The 23,399-nt window shown below is 39.0% G+C and overlaps 1 long non-coding RNA gene across 1 annotated transcript; it reads right to left on the bottom strand.

Annotated features, from left to right (window-relative positions):
* Positions 1–448: 448 nt before the first annotated feature.
* LOC111550518 lies at positions 449–17,820 on the bottom strand. The gene is made up of 3 exons (XR_002734081.1): positions 17,496–17,820; positions 9,659–9,854; positions 449–1,753 (listed from the first exon to the last, which is right to left on the bottom strand). It is a non-coding gene; the product is annotated as an uncharacterized LOC111550518 (long non-coding RNA).
* Between the last annotated feature and the right edge of the window lie 5,579 nt (positions 17,821–23,399).

The following is a 23,399-nucleotide window of genomic DNA, read 5'->3' as shown; positions in this document are numbered from 1 at the left end:
TTGTAGAGCCTGAAGCTTATAGAATTTGGAGAATTCTCTTTTTAGAATTCTGAATTCAAAATCAGTCTCAAAAGCAAATATCTAGAATGAGGATAGAAACCACAAGAAAATTGCCAGAGGCTTGGAGATGCAGGCCCCTGGCTTCTGAGATTTCTTGAGGTATTTTCACCTTGTTTCCCAATTCTACCTAGAAGAGTCTATAGCTCCCAGTGACTTGCAGAACTCACAGGAATGTGAAACTGGAGCCTGAAACTTAAGCTTCAATGATTTCAGGGTAAAATTATTCTGGGGCAAATTTCCAGAGCTTTGGGGTTGGTTGGACCATTCCTTCAAATAATAGAGGCAACTGCAAAAAGGGGGCAGGCCATGGAAGAACTTTATACGGGGTGCTTTGACTGCTTCCTGTACCACCACAAATCTTCAGGGAAAACAGCAAAAGCCACATTAGTCCCACTGTAATTGTGTTTTTTATGGAAATGGGTGAAAACATTAGTTTTGCACCTTGGTTGGTGTGGGATCAAAATAGAATTAAGAGGTATATTAAAACGTAAGTTAACTATATCACAGTATCTTAAATGCATGATAGACATAAAGCCATGTGTCACTTCATGTTGGGCATACATTCTGAGAAATGCATCACTAGGCAACTTCAAAATGATGTGAACATCACACAATGTACTTCGCAAACATAGATGGTATAGCCTACTACACACCCAGGCTGTATGGTGTAGTCTATTGCCTCTGGGTTACAAGCCTGTACAACATGTTACAGTACTGAAGACAGGAGGCAATTGTAACACAGTGATGAGTATTTGTGTATCTAAACATAGAGAATGCATGATAGAAACACAGTATTACAATCTTACGTGACCACCATCATATATGTGGTCTGTTGTTGACCAAAACATGATTACATGGCACATGTGCAAAACAACATAGCTACCTAACATATTTTCCCAAGATTTGGCATCTTAGAACAACACACATTTATTATCTCCTAGTTCTGTGAGTCAGGAATCTGCACACAGCTTTACTGAGTCCTCTGGTTCAGGGTCCCTTGCAAGGCTGCAGTCAATTAGTTAATTAGTTTTCTGGGATTGCCATAACAAAGCACCACAGACTGGGTGGCTTAAATAACAAAAGTATCTTTTCATACAATTCTGGAGGTCTAGATCAAGGTATCTGCAGGGTTGGCTTGTTCTGAGGCCTCTTTCCTAAGATTGTAGATGACCATTTCCTCTCTGTGTCTTCTTCCTATGGTCTTTCCTATGGTCAGACACTATATGTGTCTGTGTTCAAATTTCCTCTTCGTATAAGAACACCAGTCCTATTGGATTAGGACTCATCCTAATAACCTCATTTTAACTTCATTACCTCTTTAATGACTAGGTCTCCAAATAAAGTCATGTTCTGAAGTGCTGGGAGTTAAGACTCCAACATATAAATTTGGGCAGGATGCAGTTTAGTCCTTAACAGCCGGGTTGCAGGTACCTTAAGTCTCCATTGGGGAAAATCAGATTCTAGGCTCACTCATGTGGTTGTTAGTAGTATTTAGTTCCTCATGGACTATGGACTTGAGGGCCTCAGTTCCTCACTGGTTGTTGGATAGAAGCCACCCTCAGTTCCTTGCCACATGAGCCTCTCCACAGGGCACCTCTCAACATGGCAGCTGTCTTCCCACAGCAACAGGAAACTCTGACACTGCCGGTAATTCATTCTTTGCCATTGTGGTTGAAATGCTCCATCCATCACCCTGAAGTATTAAAAAAAGGCCAACATTTATAAATATATATTTAAACTATCACTGAAACCTTCACTTTTATTTCCCTTGAGGCTTTCCTCTTCTATTTGTGTTGGCCCAGGATCCCAGGAAAAAATCTAGAACAAAGGACAGTTAAGTCTTGCTTGGAAACCCCAGGTAGTAAGAGAGTTGGGACTCATCCACCACTGATGGATTGTGGTTTTCACAATGTCTCGGTGGAAAACCTTCTGTGAAGTTGGTGGATATGTATTTACTGCTGTGACGGTCTTGGTGGTTTTTAAGGTGAAGATAATCTGGGTCTCTCTAAAGGCCAAGCTATTTTCCTAATGCTGCCATATTTGTATTAGAAGATGCTTCTAGTCTTAGTCACTTTGAGCCAGACTCCCAAGGCTTGATGCTGAGGCTTTGTTACTAGTTCATATCCTTTGCCAAAGACGCCGAAGAGGTAACCTCTTTTTTCTTTTTTTAACTGCCAAGAGACCTCAGTGGGTATCATCCCAACCCATTGCAGGTCTTAAAAATGAATGGGATTGAAATCTCTTTCCTTCTAAGGCAGCGATTTGGTCCAATGAAAAACTTTTCCTACTCTCCATTGTGGACCAGTTCTATACAGTGGGGATACTGGAAAGAGATAAAAGACACATTTATACCTTCCTCAGAGAAATAGGTACCCATTCCCCTTATCTTACATGATTGCCTACAAATAGGAAGAGGAAATTGCTACAGACCCAATTTTCCATATTATGGGAATAGACAACTTGACTACAGTGGGTTGTCAGTAAAAGAACAAAATGTTTGAGAGAGTTAAACAGCTGAGCAGCATCCTCAGGCAGAGGGGTATGGACCACATGCAGTCCTGATCACTTATGTAACTTTAGGTCAGGTTATTGCCACAGGTCTCAGCTGGACTATAGTTGGGCTTGTCTCCTTCAGGTTTTTCTGCTGTTAGAAAAAGGGAATTGGTGGAATTGCCATTCCATAAGTGTTCCAGTTTCTCCATAAGAAGATGACTGCCAAGAGCTGTATTTGAAGTGATCTTTTGGCAACTGGAAAACTAACGCGTATGCTATTATCTCCCTTACTATTACTTTCTGCTTTTTAGAAGTATGTCAGCTGTCTGAGGTGCCTTGGTTCCATTAAATATTCCTTGTTATTCTGTTTTTTTTTTTTTTTTATTTGACATATTTTTAAAGTTTGGGCTCTAATGACAAGAAAGAACAAATCTATTTTTATATGATCACCAACATCCAACCTTGTTCTAAATTTCTATCCCAGGCTTTCATCAAGGCAAAAACTAAACAACCATTCAAATAAACAAAAACCTTACAAATGTTAAGAAAATTTATTGTGCTTGTTCTGCCTTCCGGGCATTGTGCCAGGTGCCAAAAATAGAAAAGTAAATTAAATCGAGTCCCTGCTGTAGAGAAGCTCCCAGTTTAATGGTGGGAAAAAACACGTACTCATGGTAACGTGCATAACGACTCAATTAATATTTGAGTTTCTACTCCATTCTGGTTTCTGTGGCTTCAAAAATGAACACAACAGACATGAAGCCTGCCTACATGTAGATTAGATTTTGTCATAGAGAGCAACCATTGAACTATTTATTACAAGCATGATCAGTGTCTCCATGGGGAAAAAAAAAAATGAAGCCTTATGAAAACGTTTAACAGGGGCACCACTTCTAATTGGAAGGGCAGAACAAATATTTATTTGAAAATAGTAGTGGCAATTGGGGATGGGGTGGAGAAAGAAGCTAGGTGGGAGAGTTCCAAAACAGCGTGTGCAAAAGATCCTTGACACTGGAAAGAGAAAGACGTGTCCTGAAACTACAGGTAAGCTATCACGGCAGGAGTAAAAATGAGGCAGGATAGTGGGCATGGTTGCATGGGTTAAAATCTTAAGAGTAGCTGAGTTCTCTCAAGTATAAAGATATGTCAACGTCAATAACTTATTTTTTCTTTTTTTTCTTTTTTTTTAGATGGAGTCTCACTCTGGTGCCCAGACTGGAGTGCAGTGGCGTGATCTTAGCTCACTGCACCCTCTGCCTCCCAGGTTCAAGTAATTTTCCTGCCTTAGTTACCTGAGTAGCTGGGACCACAGGTGCACACCACCATGCCTGGCTACTTTTTGTTTGTATTTTTAATAGAGATGAGGTTTCACCATGTTGGCCAGGCTGGTTTCAAACTCCTGAACTTAAGAGATCCACCTGTCTCGGCCTCCTGAAGTGCTGGAATACAGGCATGAGCCACTGTGCCCGGCCAGGAACTTCTTTAAATGATGAAACAATTGTACAGTTTGCCTGTGTTGCTGGAGGTATTTATTTCTTCAATAAACACTTATTGAATGTTATTTATGTGTGGATTCTCTGGTACACACTGAGAATAAAAAGATGAGTAACGTAGAATCTATGCACATCAAGTGGTTTGTACTGCAATGGAGGAAGATAGATGTAATAAAAACAGAGATGAGAAAACAATTCTATGTTCATATTGTTTAAAGAAGGAGTGCGCTTCTTAGGTAGCTATTATAAGATTTATGGCCCAAATCAAGTCTAAAAAATAATAAGGGAGCAATAACTGGCTGTGGAACTCCAATCTGGTGATGCATCAGAATGTTCTGGGCAAGTTTGTAAATTGCAAATTCCTGAGTTCCTCCTTAGATCTAGTGGATTTTAATTTGTGGAGGTGAGACCCGAGAATCTGTAATTCTTCTTTTTTTTTTTCTGACAGGTTTCACTCTTGTTGCCCAGGCTGGAGTGCAGTGGAGGATCATGGGCTCATGGCTCATTGCAGCCTAGCTTTCTCAGGTAGCTGGGACTACAGGTGCATGCCACCACAACCAGCTAATTTTTTGTATTTTTAGTAGGGATAGGGTTTTACCATGTTGCCCAGGCTGGTCTCGAACTCCTGGGCTCAAGCAATCTGCCTGCCTTGGTCTCCCAAAGTACTGGGATTACAGGTGTTAGCCACCATGCCTGGTAGATTTAGAATTCTAAAAAGCACTCCCAGTGATTCTGCATATATTCTGCAAATGGCATTTGGGAACCATTGAAGAAGAGCATGGTATCTGTGAAGCCACAGTAACATCTTTCTAAATGTGTTCTTCAGGTTGTTAATAGATGACCTGGGGAGAAAGAAGGATTCAGTGGTGTAATCAGTTGAATTACATCTCCCTCCTCAAATTCAGATGTACGTTCTAAACCTCAGTACCTCAGAATGTGACCTTATTTGGAGACAGGGTCTTTACAGAGGTAATCAAATTAAAATGAAGTCGTTAGGTGGACTCTAATCCACTATGACTGGTGTCTTTATAAACAGGTGGAATTTGGAGATAGACACTTATATGGGGAGAATGCCCTGTAAATATGAAATCAGCCATCTACAAGCCAAGGAGGAAGGCTTAGGACAGGGCTGCCAACACTTTGACTTTGAACTTCTAGCCTCCGGAACTGTGAGACAATACATTTCTGTTGTCTAAACTACCCAGTTGTTACTTTGTTAAGGCAGCGCTCAGAAGTGAACACAAGCGGCTAAGTTAAAGAGAGTTATGAATAAAATGATTTCTCTGCTGCAGGGGATCCAGAAGCTTGGATGTGCTCTGTCGCCCTCTGAGAGCTGATAGCATGTGCGTCTCATCCCAAATCTGAGTGCAGAGTACTTTTTGTTTGGCATAGAGCATTTCATGAGACTGTTGTTCTGTGGTTCTGACTCAGAGAAACGTTGAGTTTATTTCCCCTAAGGAAGCAGCCATGCCGTGGGTCTCACAGCTGCAGAAAGTTCAGCTTCATGGGACTGAGCTACTTTCAGGAAATAAGGATGCAGGTGAAAATTTTTTATTACATTTAGTTCAAATCCATCACACCTCCTGGAGGCAGAGCGGAACAGCTTCAAGGAAATAACCTACTGGAAATGATCTGGAGTCATTTTTCTTGATCCACGAATCCTTTGATTCCTGTTATTTTACATCTGCGACTCAGAAGCAGCCATTTGAAGAGAAAAAAGCCAAGAACTACTAGGTTGTCTCCCTTAGTGGAGTGGTTCAGGAAATGCAGGAGAAAAATATGCAAGGGTGATTTTATCAAATTGAATACACCACTGCAGATTTGCCTTCGGAGCACTCCATTTATTCCTACTATTTGCTCAGACCTTGACAAACTGATCCATCTGTCTTGAAATGGAACACTGGGAGAGAAATGGACCATAGTTATTGTCAGTGGTTAAAAAAGTAAGACTAGCCGGGCGCGGTGGCTCAAGCCTGTAATCCCAGCATTTTGGGAGGCCGAGACAGGCGGATCACGAGGTCAGGAGATCGAGACCATCCTGGCTAACATGGTGAAACCCCGTCGCTACTAAAAACTACAAAAAAAAAAAAAAAAAAAAAAAAAAAAAAAAAAAAAAAAAAAAAAAACTAGCCGGGCGAGGTGGCGGCGCCTGTAGTCCCAGCTACCCGGGAGGCTGAGGCAGGAGAACGGCGTGAACCTGGGAGGTGGAGCTTGCAGTGAGCTGAGATCTGGCCACAGCACTCCAGCCTGGGTGACAGAGCGAGACTCCATCTCAAAAAAAAAGTAAGACTAAAGATTTAACTTGTGTATTTCAGTTATCAAACATGCACACATAGAGTGAAGGAAATGTGAACTGGATGAACACAAGCTTCCTAAACATTTGCAAAATTGCAATACTTCAACTTCTTATTTATCTGATGTGTTTTATATTATTTAAGGCTAAACTTACAAAAATTTCAGATTTGCTATTTGATCTATGGTTGTGACAAGTATTTGTGTCTACGTCTGGTGAAAACTTGGGATCATGCAGACAAAACATTCATCAATCCTTGTTTCATATTTTTAGGTCACTATCAACAAACTCTACCCACCTCTCACAGCTCATTTCAGTTCTCGTCTCTCTCCTGCAGTCCTTACAACCATCCCTGCAGACCCAGTGATCTCTCACCCTGATAACTCATTCAACATGTACTGCCAGTTTCCACAGACCCCATAACCAGTGCCCAAAACCAGTGGCCACTTCCAACCAAAATGCAGTTTCACTGGCTTGACTTCCAGAGTTCCTGATTTATTAGAGCTGGGTAAGTTGAAAAAGTCTGTGTTACTAACAGGTGAGTCTAATGGTCAATTCCACCTGAGAATCAAAACGACTCATTTGGTATTTACCCTATAATGTCTTATACTGCAAGTGAGTCTGTCTCATCCTAGGCCATCCTTTCCTTAACTGAATTGATGTTTTTAATTGAAAAACCATGTTTTTGAATGCTGGAAAGTTATTTTAATGCTATTTTTCAATTTGTATAAGTATACTATTGATTCTTTATTAAAGTTGTTATCTGTCTCTTCTGGAAGTTCTATTTTACTAGGAGAATATCCATCTTGGGGCATGGGTTGTTGTTATTCCTCAATCTGGCTGCTGGGTTCCCTTTGGGTGTTTATTATTTTAACTGCTTGCCCCTGATTCTAGTTACCTGGATTAGCTCTGAGGGCACTTGAGTTACTGGAATGGCGGGAGATACAACAGTCTCAGGCCTGGTTAGCAAATCATCTGTACAAGGTATAAGGAGAAGACACTTCTCTACAAAGCTGCAACATGTTTGACCAGCCTCAAGGGCAGAGAGGATCTGAGCCTATCTGTTCCCCTCCCTCCATGCCCCTCCGAAGCCAAGGAGACTAGCAAGTACCCCCAAGATCATCTCATCAATCTGGCACATTGCCCTTTAGAGATTTCACCAATCTGTCTCTCAGGGCCACACCCTCTGGACCCTGGGAGATAGCGCGGTGCTCTGATTCTTGCCCCAGGTTCATGACTACTGCTGCATAGGAATTAACTCATTGTCAGCTTTTTCCAACTAAACCTCCACAGATGGGAGGACTTGCATGTGACCTCTAGGTTCCCCCCATTACCCTGTCCTAAAAGGTACTCTGCTTAAGATAGATAACTGGAAGTTGATTAGAATTAGAATGGAAGACTCATGGGGAGCTGTAGCACAGGCACTCAGGATGCAATTTCCACAAAATACCCTCATTGTCTAACCCAGTCTACTGTAAGAAAATACCTTAGATGGGATAATTTATAAACAACAGAAATTTATTGCTTACACTTCTGGAGGCTGGGAAGTCCAAGATCAATGTATCGACAGATTCAATGTCTGATGAGCGCTCACTCTCTGCTTCAAACGTGGTGTACCTTGTTGCTGCACCCTCCCATGGCAGAAAGGACAAATGAGCTCCCCCAGTCCTCTTTTATGAAGATACTAATTCTTATTATTATAACAGCATTCATGAAGGTGGGGTTTTCATGACTTCATTAACCCCCAAAGGCCCCACCTTTGGAACCTAATCACGATTACTTTGGTGATTAGGTTCCAACATATAAATTTTGTGGGGATAAAAACATTCAGTTTATGGCATCACATAGACTCACCATGCCTCCCTTTCTTTAATTTGAAAACAGATAATAACCTCTACATAAAACTGGCATTTAAATCACAGCTACCACTTATTGTACATTCTTTCTGTGACAGGCACCCTGCTATGTACTTTACATGCATTAGTGCCAAGTGAGATAATTTGAATAATTCACCTGGCATGTTACCTGGTACAGGTGGGTGCACCGTACATGCCCATTGTTCTCTTTTGTTGTTGCTCTTAGCTGCTGACCTATATGGGAATAGGTATTGTCTTGCACCTTTTTACTGTCCCCTTCTCCCTACTGCTCTTCGTACCCTACCTTGCATCGGAGCTCTTGACGTATTTCTTGGTTGACTAGCTGAATAGATCGTGTCCTTCTAAATGATGATTTCCTATTTTTTCTATACTTGGTAAACTCAGTTAATTTTACTTGTTTCTAAAAGGTCTAGCTAAAAGTTTATTTCTTTTGCAAAACTATAGGTAATATCTCTTGTCTGATAGAATATCACCTATACCTTTCGTAGGTTATTTAACCCCAATTCTACCTCATATTCAAGTCGCTTATGCCCGTGAACTATATTCCTTACTGGAATATATCTCTGTTCTGCTCCAAGTTGAGAAGAGCCTAGAATTTCTCTTTTAAAATTCTTCCTCTGAAACCTAGGGTAATTATCATAGAAAACAAGAACTGGAGGAATCCTCCCTTCATTTCTTTCAGAGAAAACCCCATCAAATTAGATGGGAAGAGATCATGTGAAGCAAGACAGCTTTGCAAGTTAGAAGGTGTATGTGCAGAAAGAAAATGATAGAACGTTCTGGTTAAAGTGTTGTGTTAATCTATCTTGGGCATCTTGCTCTTGCTTGTACTTTTTTAGGTGAGTTTTTCCACTAATGTTCATATGCTTGTCTACTCAAATTAGCATTTTCATCTCAATTGAATCAGATTAAAAAAATTAATCAATATTTATAGTACAGGCAACTCATATCTTAAAAAAGCTTTCATTTATGGTGAATTGTATTTTGGAGTACAGCTTTTTATGAGTTGGAATTGAGCTCTAATGTATTGCCAACAGTTACCTATACAGTAGGTGTTAGGGTTTTGCTTAGTATAATCTACATTCCTTCATTGTCTGGTGTGGGCTCTGCCCTGTGTTAGGAACTTCTAAGAAGCAGATTTGAGTCTCTTTCCTTAAGTGATTAGAAGTCTACAGAGGGCAGGAGGCAAGAGCATGAATTTGGAACAGCCCAGACACCAGGTTTTGAGTCCTGAAATACCACCCACACACCCTCTGGACCAATAATGAGCCTGATACATAACAAACTTTTAATGTATATTAACTATTATTATTGGTAAGGGAATAAAGTTCTTGCAAAATTTTGCTACAGTGCTTGCTCCTGGAAGACAAGGTCCCAGTTTTGTTTCTTTTAGAAAATTCCACAATGTCCAGCACAGTATTATTACAGGTGTTGCAGCTTACCCCTTTCAGAGTGTGAAGTTATCACTGGAAGGTGGTTGCCCCATCAGGAAATACATTTCTCGACCACTTTGCACTTAGGTATGGTTCTGTGTTTTGTTAATTCCAAGAGCAAGTGAGTAGAAGATGGCGAAAAACAGGTACACTTTCTCAAATTTCTTTTCTCTTGTCTTGGATAAATGCAGAAGATTCTGAAGCTCTAGAAGATGAAACACAGGATGAAAGGATTCTGGCTGCCCGAATCCTGTAGTTGCTCACATTGCACTGCTTCCATGAATAAAAATTATACCTTTAAGGTTTTAGGCCATTGTGATTTGGGGGTTTATTTATGACATCAGCTTGCATTGCCTTAACTAATACTGCTATTCAACAAATTTGTTGAAGAAATAAATGAGCTGTATAACTAAATCACCCCAAATACAATGCTATTTAGTACCTAAATATGGATGTATAATAAACCCATTGATCTTATTTCATCAATCTGTCTGTGGTCTCATTACAGCCAATCAGAATTTAAAGTGAGGCAGTGAGATGGAGTAGCTCTGAGGCAATATAGTGGCTTTTTCTTTTTATATTTTTAAAAATACATCAAACCTTTGTTGTAAAAAAGAAGTAACCAAAAGAACATCAGAGTGTAATGGGGGTTCTTGTACATGTTGGACTGTTTCATCTTAGTTGTCAACTAACAAATTAAGTAGAAAGAGTTCATATGTTTTCTGTTCAATGTACTATGTATTTTGTCTTTTAAAAACATGTGGTATTGCAAAATACGGTCAATAATTCCCTTACTGAACTAAAAGAGAATTAGAAAAGGCTGCTAATAGCTTTTGTATTTAGAAATGTAATGTCTTCCAGTGAGTTATTTCATGGGTGAAGTGTCTGGAATTGCTTCTGAATACTGGATTATAGATATTTTTCTTTCTTTCTTCTTCTTCTTTTTTTAACTAAGAGAACTTAAACATGATATTAAAAAAACATTTTATCTTGTGGTAGAAATGTCAGCCACATTTCAATTCACTCTTAGGCTTCTCCTAAAAGGAATGACTTTTATGCATAACAATAGCCTTGTTTTTATAAGTGGTTGGTAATATCTGCAAATGTGTAAGGCATTCATTTTCCAGGAGCACTTTTCTCCCTGGTAACACACCAGGAAATATCAGAGTGTTGTTATTTGAATTCTTTCTTGTGCTCTGACTCCCAGATGAATTGAAATTCAACTTCACAGTCAAATGAGTAGCCATTTAAAGCTCAGGTGTGTATTTCTTAAGACCCTCTCAAAGGATATATAACTGCTTATATCTTTCCAAAAGACAGCAAACTGAATTTTAATTGGATCTTGCCTCTCCCAAGAGATCATTATACTTCTACTCTAAGGCCATATATTATAAAGCTTCAGTATGAATTGGAACATGAAGGCCATGTTTCAGTTTAGTGTTTAAAGCTGAAGTTATAACAGCTGACACTCTAGTCATTTCAGCAACACCCCCAATCAAAATTTTACTTAGTTTGAATCTCTTTAAAAAAATGAACATACACACAAGCATGCACACATACACACACACGTATATAATTTGCATGTCAAAATTATGTAAACTTTCAGATTATTAAAAAAGTTTCTTTTTTAAGGAAATAAGTCTCAAATGGGACTAGTTCCAAATTTTTCTTGTCTCAACCCCACCTTGACCTTGTCAGATGGATTTTTAAAAATGAAGCAGTGGAAAAATTTATACACACACACACACACACACACACACACACACACCAAAGACCTGCTGACTCAGAACTGGATCTGGAATATCCTTTTGAGACACAGAATGAATATTTTCATCAGATGGTATAGAAGACCACCGATGCATTCACAAGCACTCTTGGAGCTGGTCTCCCTCTGATCTTAGAAACTGGCAAGACAACATCTAAAAGCAAACCAAAAGACTTGCGGAACCTAATTCACCAACTCTAAATAACACAGCTATGTGCTTCTTTGTTCTTCATAGTTTAAGCACCCATGGAAATTTCCAGAGGTAAATTAAGACGATGAGGACCAATGTTAAAAATACTGTGAAAACATCCCAGAGCATGCTGAAGTGTGGAATTCATACTTTCAAACTCCTAAGGGACAGTCTCATGTCTCATAAGGAGGCATAAGACCTCCTTATGGTCTTGCCTTATACCATAACAAAGTGGACCTTTGTGTATTATGTGTAGTTAAGACTAGTTTTGTTTTTTTTTTTTTATATTTTCTTCCTGAAAAATACATAGGTTTATTCCAGATTTGAATGTTTTAGATTTTTTTCCCCTTAAATTTGCAGACGGAGACGTGAATCGGGAACAAGGTCCCGGAGTAGAGAATATGTCTCTGAGTTTTTCTGAGACATGGTTTCTTCAGTTGTAACATTAGGAGATTGAAGTAAGTAGTCTCTAGAACAGTTAGTGTTATAACATTTTATGGTTCTACATTTCAAGTGGCTTTAAAAAAATTATTTATATAAGACTCAGTTACTAGTCAGCATATATCCCTAGATTTCAGCATTTTTCTGCCATGATGTAACAGAATATTTGGATTACGTACTCAGTACACTCAGTACTGGAATCTTAGACAGGCTTCAGTTTGCCTATTTATTTCTACTTAATTATCTTCCACTAAATTTGCTTCTCTTTTATTAAAGTTTTTTTTTTTTAATTGTATCAACATCTTAGTTATGAGGCTCAAAACCTTGAAGTTTTCTTCAATTGTTTATGCTCGTTCACCCCTAACATTAGATCAATCACACAGTTCTTTTGGGTGCACCTCTGTGAAGGGTAAGACTACTTTTACAAAACAGAATTGTAGAATTGGAAGTGATTTCATTTCACTGGCTCACCAATATTATAGAATTGCATTGACCACCTGAAGAAATATATTCACCATTTCCCAAGGAAAAAAACACATATACAATTTTTCATGTAATTTCCAGGGATTCAAAGACTTCCTAAAGTTCTTCCATGGATATCAGATTAAGAATCCCTCATATAGGCCAAACGTTTTCAAAGTCAGAATTTCACTCAATAACAACCCTTGCAGGTGCCTCTCTGATTCTGCATCTAGTGACTGAAAATGCTCATTTCGGGCACGTTCTCTTCCCTTATTTGTAATGAAACTCTTATTGTTGGAGAACTTATTTGGGGTTAAAATATTTGGCCCAGTTGACTACAGGTCTTCAGTATTTGAAGGTACCTCCAAATCCCACACAAATCTTTTATTTTTCATGTTAAATATTTACCATCTCTTTGTGTCTTTTATTGCATGGCTTCCAGACTCTTTCCTATCCTGGTCAATTTCCTCTAGATAGTCCTTAAGTGTCTTAACTTAATTTTGGTTCATTGAGATGAATAACATTTTTTATATTTGATATGAATAACCAATGCAAAATTCTTGGAAAATTTCATTTCGGGCACAGAGGAAAGGACTTGAGCTGCCTAACATTGGCTAACATGTTAGTTTTGATCTTTGCTAGCCATTTTGACTTAGTGCTGGTTACTTAATATCTTCCATTTTTTTCATCTGTAAAATGGAAATAGTTATACCTTCACTGTAAGTTTGTTATTTTAGCAGATACTAAGTATTCAATAAATGGTATATATTATTTCTACTATTAATTCAGATTATTTGGGATATTTGGGAAGAAACGTCATATTGAAGACAAACAAATACAGTTTCTAAACTATTTTTAACCAACATTAAACTTAGTCTTTCCTACCGCAAAGTCATATTATTTTTGTTGAAGTACAAAATGTGATAACTACTTAATATTGCTAAATTGTTTTATATTGGGTTTGGCTCATATGACAGGCTTATGAGATATTGCTGAGCTCTGATTCCATCATTCAGTATGTGTTACCTGTCCTTCTTAGTCTTGTGATCTTCAGGCAGCTGTACAGGCAAGGACCAAGCTCACAAAGACACATTAGCCACTTTTTCCAAAGTTGACATTAATTCACTAAATGACTTTCTATTGTGACCAGAGTTTGTCAGTACCTTGCTGACAAAATGATACTAAGCACGTGGGATTTCCCTGACGTAATTATTTAGATAAAAGAGTGGGGGGCGGGGGGAAAGAAAGAAAGAAAATGACATTGGTGTGAAATGATTTGTTTTGTGTGAGCTCATGTTGACTCAGTTGTTGAACTAAATCCTTTTCAAGTCCCATAGTGATAAGAAAACTATAGGAAGAAGGCAAGGCTGTAACTTATTTGCACAGAGTCAAACAGATTTTGAGGTCCCTAAATGTGTAATAGATCACTTCTTTGACTTGCAGATCAGAGTGAAAACAATTTCAAGGGCAAATAAAAGGAGGAAGTCCGGCTCTTCAAAGCATGGTCTCATTCCCTCACACATAATTTGGCTCTTATGTTCTTCCAGAGAACTTGTACAGAGCATGGCATGGCAGTGGGGCTCATCAGAAGGAAAAGTGTGGGTGGCTGGGTGTGAGGCTCCTCTCCTTGCCCAGACCCTCTAATCCTCTCCGAGGTCAGGGACAGGAAAAATAATAAAGTAGACATTCATTCCTTCCAAAAGACTTGCTAAAAGGAAACTCTCTGAGAAACCCTTTGGCTATTTTTATGAATGAATTTTTTTTTTTTAAAGTTTTTAGATGAATTTTCCAAATACCTTTTAGTCTGAGAGAAAGAAGAAGAAGAAGAAGAAAAAAGACTCAATGCTAATACCCTTTGCATGAGCTCTAGTTTGCTCTTGCCTCCAGCTGTTGAATGAGTTAGGGTCATATTTGGAAGGACAGCTCATTCTGTTTGGAAGGTCATGCAAGGGAGTCCGGAAGAGGAGGGGCGTGGAGATGCCAGACAGAAGGGCGAGCCAGCAGACACATGTGGACAGGGCTGCAGCCAGCTCCTCTTACTCTTGGTGTGTCACTGCCTGCAATGGAATCCAAGGGTCTGCCGTCAGGAGTGCAGCAGTACTGTGACCTCTCTTGGAACCTGGCGGTGAAGTCTCCTAGAAAGCATGTTTACTCGGGGTCCCTGATCCACAACAGGAGCCTTCGCTTTGAATTTAGATTAATTGTCTGTTAGTATAATTGACTGCACCTTCCCATCCCTGCCATCTACAAGTAAACTGAGAGTCAAAACATTTTCCTTTTATTAGAGTCTGTTCTAAAGTTGTAAGGCATGATGACATGTAGGACACGAAAGGTTTTACGTTCTCCAGAGGAAGATGCAATATCCAATCAATATATTTCTCTTATCTTAACCTGATATCTTATTTAAAGCAAATAACAAGTGTCCAAAAACGTCTGGCTCTATTTTCCTGGATAAATGCAGGAATAAATTAAATTCCCACAATACATAAACTCTCTACACAAATTAGCACATGGAAAAAGGCGTACATAAAATGAAGCTAACCCCCATGAGAACACTTATAAATGGTATCCTAAGATATAGCAAGGAATTAATTTAGCTCTCTAAAAACTTACTACCTAGGAATACATTAAATTAAGGAAGAATTTGACTCATTTGGAAAGGTGACCCTTTTACATCATCTATAGTATTTATATATTTTTAAGATGAGGGTCTCACTATGTTGCCCAGGCTGATCTTAAACTCCTGGGCTCAACCTGTCCTCTTGTCTCAGCCTCCTAAATAGCTGGGAGTACAGGTGCATGTGCCACCATGCCCGGTCTTATATGCTTATGTTTTTAAAATGATGCCTATCAAGTAGTGTGGCCAAAAGCATGCTATTTTTTATTCTTTTATCAATAAAAGTTTATTTTATTTTATTTTTAATTGACACATGATAGTTGTACATATTTATGAGGTATAATGTGGTGCTTTGATACAGGCATACCGTACATAATAATCAAACCAGAGTATTTATCATATCCATTACCTCATATATTTATCATATCCTTGTGGTGAGAACATTCAAAAGCCTCTCCCCTAGCTATTTTGAAATAGACAATGCAATGTTGTCAACCACAGGCACCCTACTGTGCAACAGAGCACCAGAGTTTATTCCCATTTAACTATAACTTCGTACCCATTGCCCAATCTCTCCCTGTCTCCCCCTGCTCCCCTTCCCAGTCTATCTTCCATTCTCAGGTTCCTAACCTGAAAAAAATGCACCTAGCTTCTGTCTTGCATACTTGTGAGTCTCAGCGATACCATCCATATACGCACACAGTTCTCAGTGCAGGAGTTGCCCTCAGCAAGTGGCAATTAGCCATTCCTCTATTTGAAAGACAGTCAGACACAATGTCCTGGGGTACATGCCTTGTGGATGCTCTGCAGTTTCTAAGCAATTCTGCTGCAGAAGCACTACTGGGGGACACCCCCTTTCCAGGTGAAACTGCGTTGTAATGAACGCGTTTGATACTTCGGTCATCAGTTTCCCTTGAGTTGGTCCCACATTGAAACTGTCATAAGCTCACATCCGTTAATCTAAGAAATACTGTTTGTTGAATTTTAGAGATCATGGAAATGATCAATTCAAAGTAGTTTTCCTCCTGTTCCATCTGGGATTTATAAAGACCTTCAGCCTTTCCTAAATATGAGACAAAAAGGTCTGACAGCGAGTGACTTTAGAGAGATCTCTGGCTCAGAAAAGGCTACCAGAGTCCAGGAGATGGTTGGAAAGAGGGGCCCATATGAGAATTCTGTGTTTATTTTCTCCTTAGGTGAATGCCTTTGCTGATAATGTTTCCAGGCACCACTGGGCAGTGAGTCATTTTTGGCCCTACCCACTTCACTTAAGAGATACAAACTGAATTTAAAACCCAGATATCTGAGGAAGGCCATCTCATGTTCCTTCAGGGCACCCACAGCCCCAGCAGCAACAAAAGGTGGTGATAATGGAAGGAAGTAGAGAAGGAGACCCAGAAAATTGCATGCATTAACTAGAGTTTTCATTAACAGAGTTGAAAAAAGAAGACATTTCAAATTTTAAATTCTTCTCCCAATTCCTGTACCTGGCTCTTTAAGGTTATACAAATCAGAGGATTACACTGCGGGGGATAAATGTTTTGAAGAAGTAATCCATTGATCACTTCCTCTCACTTGACATGTTTAACTAGATGGAATCAATACTTCTTAGCCTAGCAATGGGTTTGTAAAAAAAAAACAAAACAGTAGCACAATTGGATGTTGTAAGGTATCTTAGGATAAAAGGATCCTGTAGACAAATTCCTTCTTTATCCCTTACCCCACCTGGAGCACCTTTGATTAAAAGTCAGATCTGTATGGATGTATGAAGTCACTGAATTCATGGAGGTCAGGGCACAAAGAATTCTTTTTTTTTGTTTTTCAATGCATTTACTTGTCATCCAACACCTGCCCTAATGACACACACGGAAACAAAGAATCTTGAGCTTTAAACTGAGCACAAGAAATTGAAAATAGAACTATGTAAAACATCAAAAATCCCACCCACTTTTAAAAATAATTTGCTTAATTCAAGCATATTTAAGAAATAGTGCGCCTGTCTAACACATTCGTATTACATTAACACAGTGCCTACTTGCAGGTTTTATTTCTTGCAGTTCAATGAGTACAGTATTTCAACTGGAGAACTCGAAACAGACACAAAGGCTTTTTTTTTTTTTTTTTTTTTAACCCTTCAGAGAAAATATGCAGGGGCAATCACCACTTCTTCATTTTGACTGTCACCTGGATTCACAACCGTGCAGCCAAAGACAGTTTCAGATGCGCAGATGGCCCTAGCGGTTAATAGGGATGAGAGTGGGAAAAGAAATAAATGAATACTCTGTTTTCTGTGTAAGCAAATAAAAAGGCAGAGGAAACAAAAGGAATGAGCCAGTCATGGTGTTGAATCATCAAGTCCCTCTAAACATACCTTGACTTTCCCGTGCAGGGGTCTATTTCCCTGATAGCCAGTTCAGTGTGGATACTCATGCTGACGAGCTTAAGAATGTTTGCCTCTCAGAGATAAATACTGCATTTCTGCCCGCTGCACACACAGTTGCTGGAACCTGACAATGCCGTGTACGAGTAATAAGCAATCATGAAATAGTGAAGGAGTCAGGGCTCTTGAATTACACTTGCTTTATATGGGTTGAATTGCACATCTAGGGCAATGTTTGGCCAAGTGAACAGGGCATGCAAAGCCCTGGCTTCCTCTCTGTGCTGTGGGGAAGTGAGACTGTGCCGGGCCTGCAAACACGGTGAGGAAAAATCTGTTTGAATGCTTACTGCTGAATGGTGCTGGGCATTGTCAGCTTTTGTTTACTTCATCTTACATGTGAAGATCGCAGCTGTTCCTTTCAGTAAAAAGAAGTAGGAGAATGTAGCAACCAACCTCACATTTTCCCCTCCTCCAAATGTTTGTGGAGACCAACAGCTGTCTTTGCAAATCCTGTCACTCAGGATTGGAACGGTTCTACACAATCAAGAATGGAGTGGTGAGGCTGAGATTGTTGGCTGGCTTGAGGTGGCAGGTGGGAATGAACGGTTCTCTTAATGGGCTCACTTGGTCTGCTCCTGCAGAGATTGACTCAAAAAAGAAAAAAGAAAGTTTAAAGGAGGCGATGTAGGAAAGTTGAACACACACGTCTTATATTTCATACATATAGGTCTGAATGGCTGTGAAGCATGAATTCACTGCTTGTTAGAATTGTAAGGGATTTGAAAGGTCCTCTTGTCTAGGAGTTTTCAAATTATTTTTAGCAGCAGAATTTTTTTTCCGCCCCTCAAATGAAATCTTAGACTAGGGATATCATGTGATAAATGAAAATACTTACATAGAATAAGTGGGAGCATTAATGGAAAACTGGGCTGGGTATAAGAAAAGTAACTTCAGTAAAAACCCGGGAGGTGGAGCTTGCAGTGAGCTGAGATCTGGCCACTGCACTCCAGCCTGGGTGACAGAGCGAGACTCCGTCTCAAAAAAAAAAAAAAAAAAAGAAAAGTAACTTCAATAACAAATGAACTCAGTTCTGGGAACAGGGTAGGAGTCATGAGGACTGAGGCAAATTGGATGTGCTTGGAGAGGACGAGTGCTCCTCCTCCTCAGCACAGCCATGGGCGGCCTAACGATGTTTTGGTCAAGAAAGACTGCATGTATGATAGTGGTTCCAGATTATAATACTGTATTTTTATCGTACTTTCTCGATGTTTAGATACAGAAATGCTGACCATTGCAATGCACAGGAATGCCCTAGGATGGCAGCCAAAGCCTTCTGTCTCACACCCAGCTCATTTTCCTAAAAAATATGTGCACTTAACATTGGTTTTCATCCCCCAAGAATGGGGTATCAACAGAATCTATAGGACCAAGACTTAAATGAAATGAATCAAGAGTAACACAAACTCTAGCAATTTTCAATTAGAAATTCAAGGAAAGCTTCATAAAATTTTCATAGAATTCTGTCCCAATTCACCTAGCCCATTTCAACTGTAGTGTAGAATTCTGTTGTTAACAGCCTTAACATCTTTTTTTGGATTTTTGCAAATATGAGTACAGTTTACGTCATCTACTCTCACCCAATAGATTAAATTCCAGGAGTCTGGAATACAGAAAAAAGGAAAAAAAGAAAAACGTATAAAGAGAACAACAAAAAAATCAGCTAAGTCTGAGCAGTTTCAAGAGACATCCTGATTTTTTAAAAATACGCGGAGACTATCCAGTTATCTCAGATTCCTGGTTCATTTTCCACTCAAAAGTTAGGTCAGCCAGCATCTGAAATAACAGTCCTTGATTATCTCTGGTTTTGAAAAACAGAAGAATACAACAGATTGCCTCTGCTCAGTCAACCAAGTTCTTGTGTTTTAGTTACCCTGACATCAACTTCAGGTGAAGGAAGAATGTTTACATATCAAAGTGGATAACATTTCATGCTTGTGGAAGGCCCTTCTTCCTCTGTTTTTCTGGCTGTGCAGGCTGCAGCCAGAACCAGGCTGACCTCTGCCTGTTTTAAAGGAATTTGACTTATGGACTGGCTCCAACACAAAATGCATATTCATTTTCCAGAAGAGGTACAAAACATCCCCTGTTATTAATAACCTACAGCACCTCTCTTCTTCTCATTTCACACATACAAGCAGAACTCGACTTTCACTCATATTATAGTTGATTTTTTTTAACACGATAAGAAGTGGAGAATGACAGAATTTTACTCAAAGAATCTTTTTTGTATTTAGTTTTTTTTTTCATTCAGTGGTTATGAAAAGCAGAATTATGTCTTACTCATTGAAATCTTTTGAAATGCTTTTAGACTTTCCTCAAATCTTTTAGATCACAATAAAGGAAATCAATAGCCATCTTTCCAGGTGAAAGGAGTTGAACCAGCTAATGCATCACTCATTCTGATTAACCAATTTGAAGGCAGGCAGGCAGTTAAATATTTGCTATAATTCATTCTTGAGTGGTTATGCATGCTCCAGTGGCAGATTTTATTTAATAAATATCAATAACCGTGGCAATGCTCAAGGAGGAAAAACAAAAACAAACTATAAAATTATAATTTAGGTGTCTCTTTTATTAAAAGTACAGTGGAAAACTATCTCAAGATAACCATGGCACATGAATTAGACATGTCTCAGGAATATGTTCGTTTGTTCTCTCTGTGCCTTGGGATGATTTCAATTAAAGCTATAAATTATTTTATTATACATTTATTCCAATTTAGTAGATGTCTACAGTGTGGGAAGGTAGGACAATATGGGTACAATTTAAATATCTTACATGGTTGCCTACAGCATCGTAGAGACTGGACTAACTAACCCATGAAATAATACAAGTGTCATTAAGTACAAAATTTGTGCTATAAAAATTCTTATGGGCTAAAATTACTGGGGCAGGGATCATAGAAAATTAGAGTTGAATTAGGTAGGAAATCATGGGTACAATCTGGATCTGTGTTGAGAAATGAAACCTGGCAAACAGACAAGCAATGGCAGAGACACAAGGCAGCAAGCATGCCCTGAATAGAGAGAGGACTACAGGGATGGTGATGAGACCAGAGCGGAGGTGTATTCATAAGGCATGCCCATATCATGAAGAAACTTGAATCCTAGGAGGATAATCTGGACCTTGTTCTGAGAGGCATTGGAGAAGCATTGCTGGATGCTTTGAGATTACACCGATGATGGTATGCAGAAGAAATCTGAGGGAGGAAGGACCAAAATGTCAAGAATTACCAAGGAAGTTTATAATATGTCTGCAATAATGGTCCAAAAACAATGGTAGCAAAAGGAAAAAAAGATCTAAAAAAAAAAAAAAGTATAGAATGATGGTTGATTCCATCATATATTTATTAACAGATAAGAATTGGATGCCTTTATGTGCTGTGGGCACAAATATTAGTACTGTCCCTGCCCTCATGGAGCACAGGCCCTAGGAGATCAACCAGGCCTGAGTTTGAGACCTATGTGTGGATTTCTCAGCAAGGCGTCATGTCAAATGACTCTTGCAAAAAGTGAGACAGAGTCCAGAACAATAAATTAAAACACTTTACAAGTGTCTACATTGCTTTTTTTTATTATTTTAATGTCTAGAAAACCTAGTCAACATATGGAAAAACACACAGGAATAAGATATGTTTTGTGATCCTGCATCTCTATCAGCTTCAGCAGTGGCTAAAGGGTCACCTCTGAACTCCCAAAGCCCCTCCCCCAAATCTCAGCCATCTTTGACATCAAAACGGGTGGGAAAAGCTCTGGATTAGTAGTCAGAAGTCTTCTGATTTGAGTCTTGACCCTACCACTTATTTAGTCATATGACCTTGGGAGTCATTTATATTCTTTGAGTCTCATTTACCTTCTTCATTTATGAGACTAATACCACCTGCCTGGCAAACTCAGAGGGTTATTATAAAGATCAAAGGAGAAAATATCTATTAGGGCCTCTAGGGCATAATGATGTTGGTAGGAGAGTAAAGGAGAATGAAGAACTCTGCTTGGGTAACTCTTTGTCTTGACCTAATTATCAGAGTCTAATTTTTAAAAAAAGATACATAAGAATCAAGCCTTGATCTTAAAAAAAAGCCCCAAAGAGGCAGATCTTGACTAGTTAAGTACTAGTTAAATGTTTCTGCTGAAAAATATCTTTTTTAGCTCCAAATGAAAATTTACATGAAACTTTAAATATATAAAACAGAAAAAAAATGAGTTATTTTCATATAAAGGCTTTAAAAACAATTGATAACATTTACTTATTGTAAAGCCAATCAATGGGAATAATAAAGTTTTTCTGATTAATACAATATTAGAGATGAGAACCTTATGTCCACCTCAGCCTCCAATTTTAGATTGTTTTTACTTCAGTTGCAAAGTGTCAAGACAATTCTGATTCACACAGCTAAGTGGTTACAAATGGTAAGAATTATTTTTATCAGCTTACCTTGAATTCTCTGCAATTTTTTTTAAATAAACCCAAAGAACAGGAAAAGTTTTGCTTCAATGTCTGTGTAAAAGTTAACTGACAACACAAGTTAACACATAGAGTGAGAATATGTGTTAAATTTGGTATACGTTGCATGAATATATGTTTGTTTTTATTAAGGTATTTTAAGTAGTGAAAAATACTTTTTAACAGCATTTAAATCATATATTTGCGGAACTTCTGAAAGAACTCTCTGGAACCTGAAGTGTCTGCAGAATTGTGGTCAAAGCTAGCCACATGCATTGAGCAGAGAGCATTGTTCTAAGCAAGTGCTGTTTGCAGTTTATTTCTTAATCCTCCTAACCACTCCATGAGATAGGGGAAGACTCTCAGACACACAGAGGTCTAGTAATTTTCCATACAGGACACCATCAGTAAATAGCAGAGGCAAGATTCAAACCCAGTTGTTTTTGACTCTGTGGCATGTGTCCTTAAGAGCTGAACCTGATGGAAGAGAATGGGTTCATGGTCTGGCCACACAGCTTAATAACCAGGAAGTTTCAGTTTCACACCTACTGAATACAGATCAGTTGTGAAGCTTAATTATGACACTGTCTGGAAACCTTGGAGTTTAGTGGGTGCTTAATAAATATTAAAGTGGCTGACTCCCCATCATGAATACATCTAGGTATTGTATTCTTATCCTCTTTTTGCCATGTGAGAATACAAGAAGAAGACAATAGTCTATATCTGCGAAGAGGGACTCCCTGACCTAGGACTCCCCAGCTTCCAGAACCGTGAGAAACGTGTTTGAAAGCCACCCAGTCTATGGTACTTTGTTATAGCAGCCTGAACTAAGACACCTACTTATGCATATTCATCTACATGTTTTAGTGATCACCTAATGCAAGGGTTGACAGACTACGGTCTGCAAGCCATGTCTGGCCTACAGTGTACTTTTGTAAATCAAGTTTTATGATAGCACACTGCAGTGGACTGAGTGTTTATGTTCTTCCCCAAATTCATATGTTGAAATTCTAGCCCCCAATGTGATCTTATTAGGAAGTGGAGCCTTTGGGAGATGACTAGGGTATAAGGGTGGAGCCTCATGAATGGGATTAATGTCCTCATGAAAGGGACTCCAGAGAGCTCTCTTGTCCTCTTCTTGCCATGTGAGGATACAAGAAGAAGACAGCAGTCTGTAACTGGGAAGAGAGACACTCTGACCTAGGACTCCTCAGCTTCCAGAACAGTGAGAAATATGTTTATAAGCCACCCAGTCTATGGTACTTGGTGACAGCAGCCTGAACCAAGGCACCTACTTATGCATATTCACCTACATATTATCTGTGCTTGCTTTCCCTCTAAGATGGCTTAGTTGTGTCGCTGTGACAGAGAGTACATGTCTCACAAAGTCTG

Source organism: Piliocolobus tephrosceles, chromosome 10, assembly GCF_002776525.5.
Source record: "Piliocolobus tephrosceles isolate RC106 chromosome 10, ASM277652v3, whole genome shotgun sequence".
Classification (NCBI taxonomy): Eukaryota; Metazoa; Chordata; class Mammalia; order Primates; family Cercopithecidae; genus Piliocolobus; species Piliocolobus tephrosceles.
This window is presented reverse-complemented; position numbering and strand designations above follow the sequence as displayed.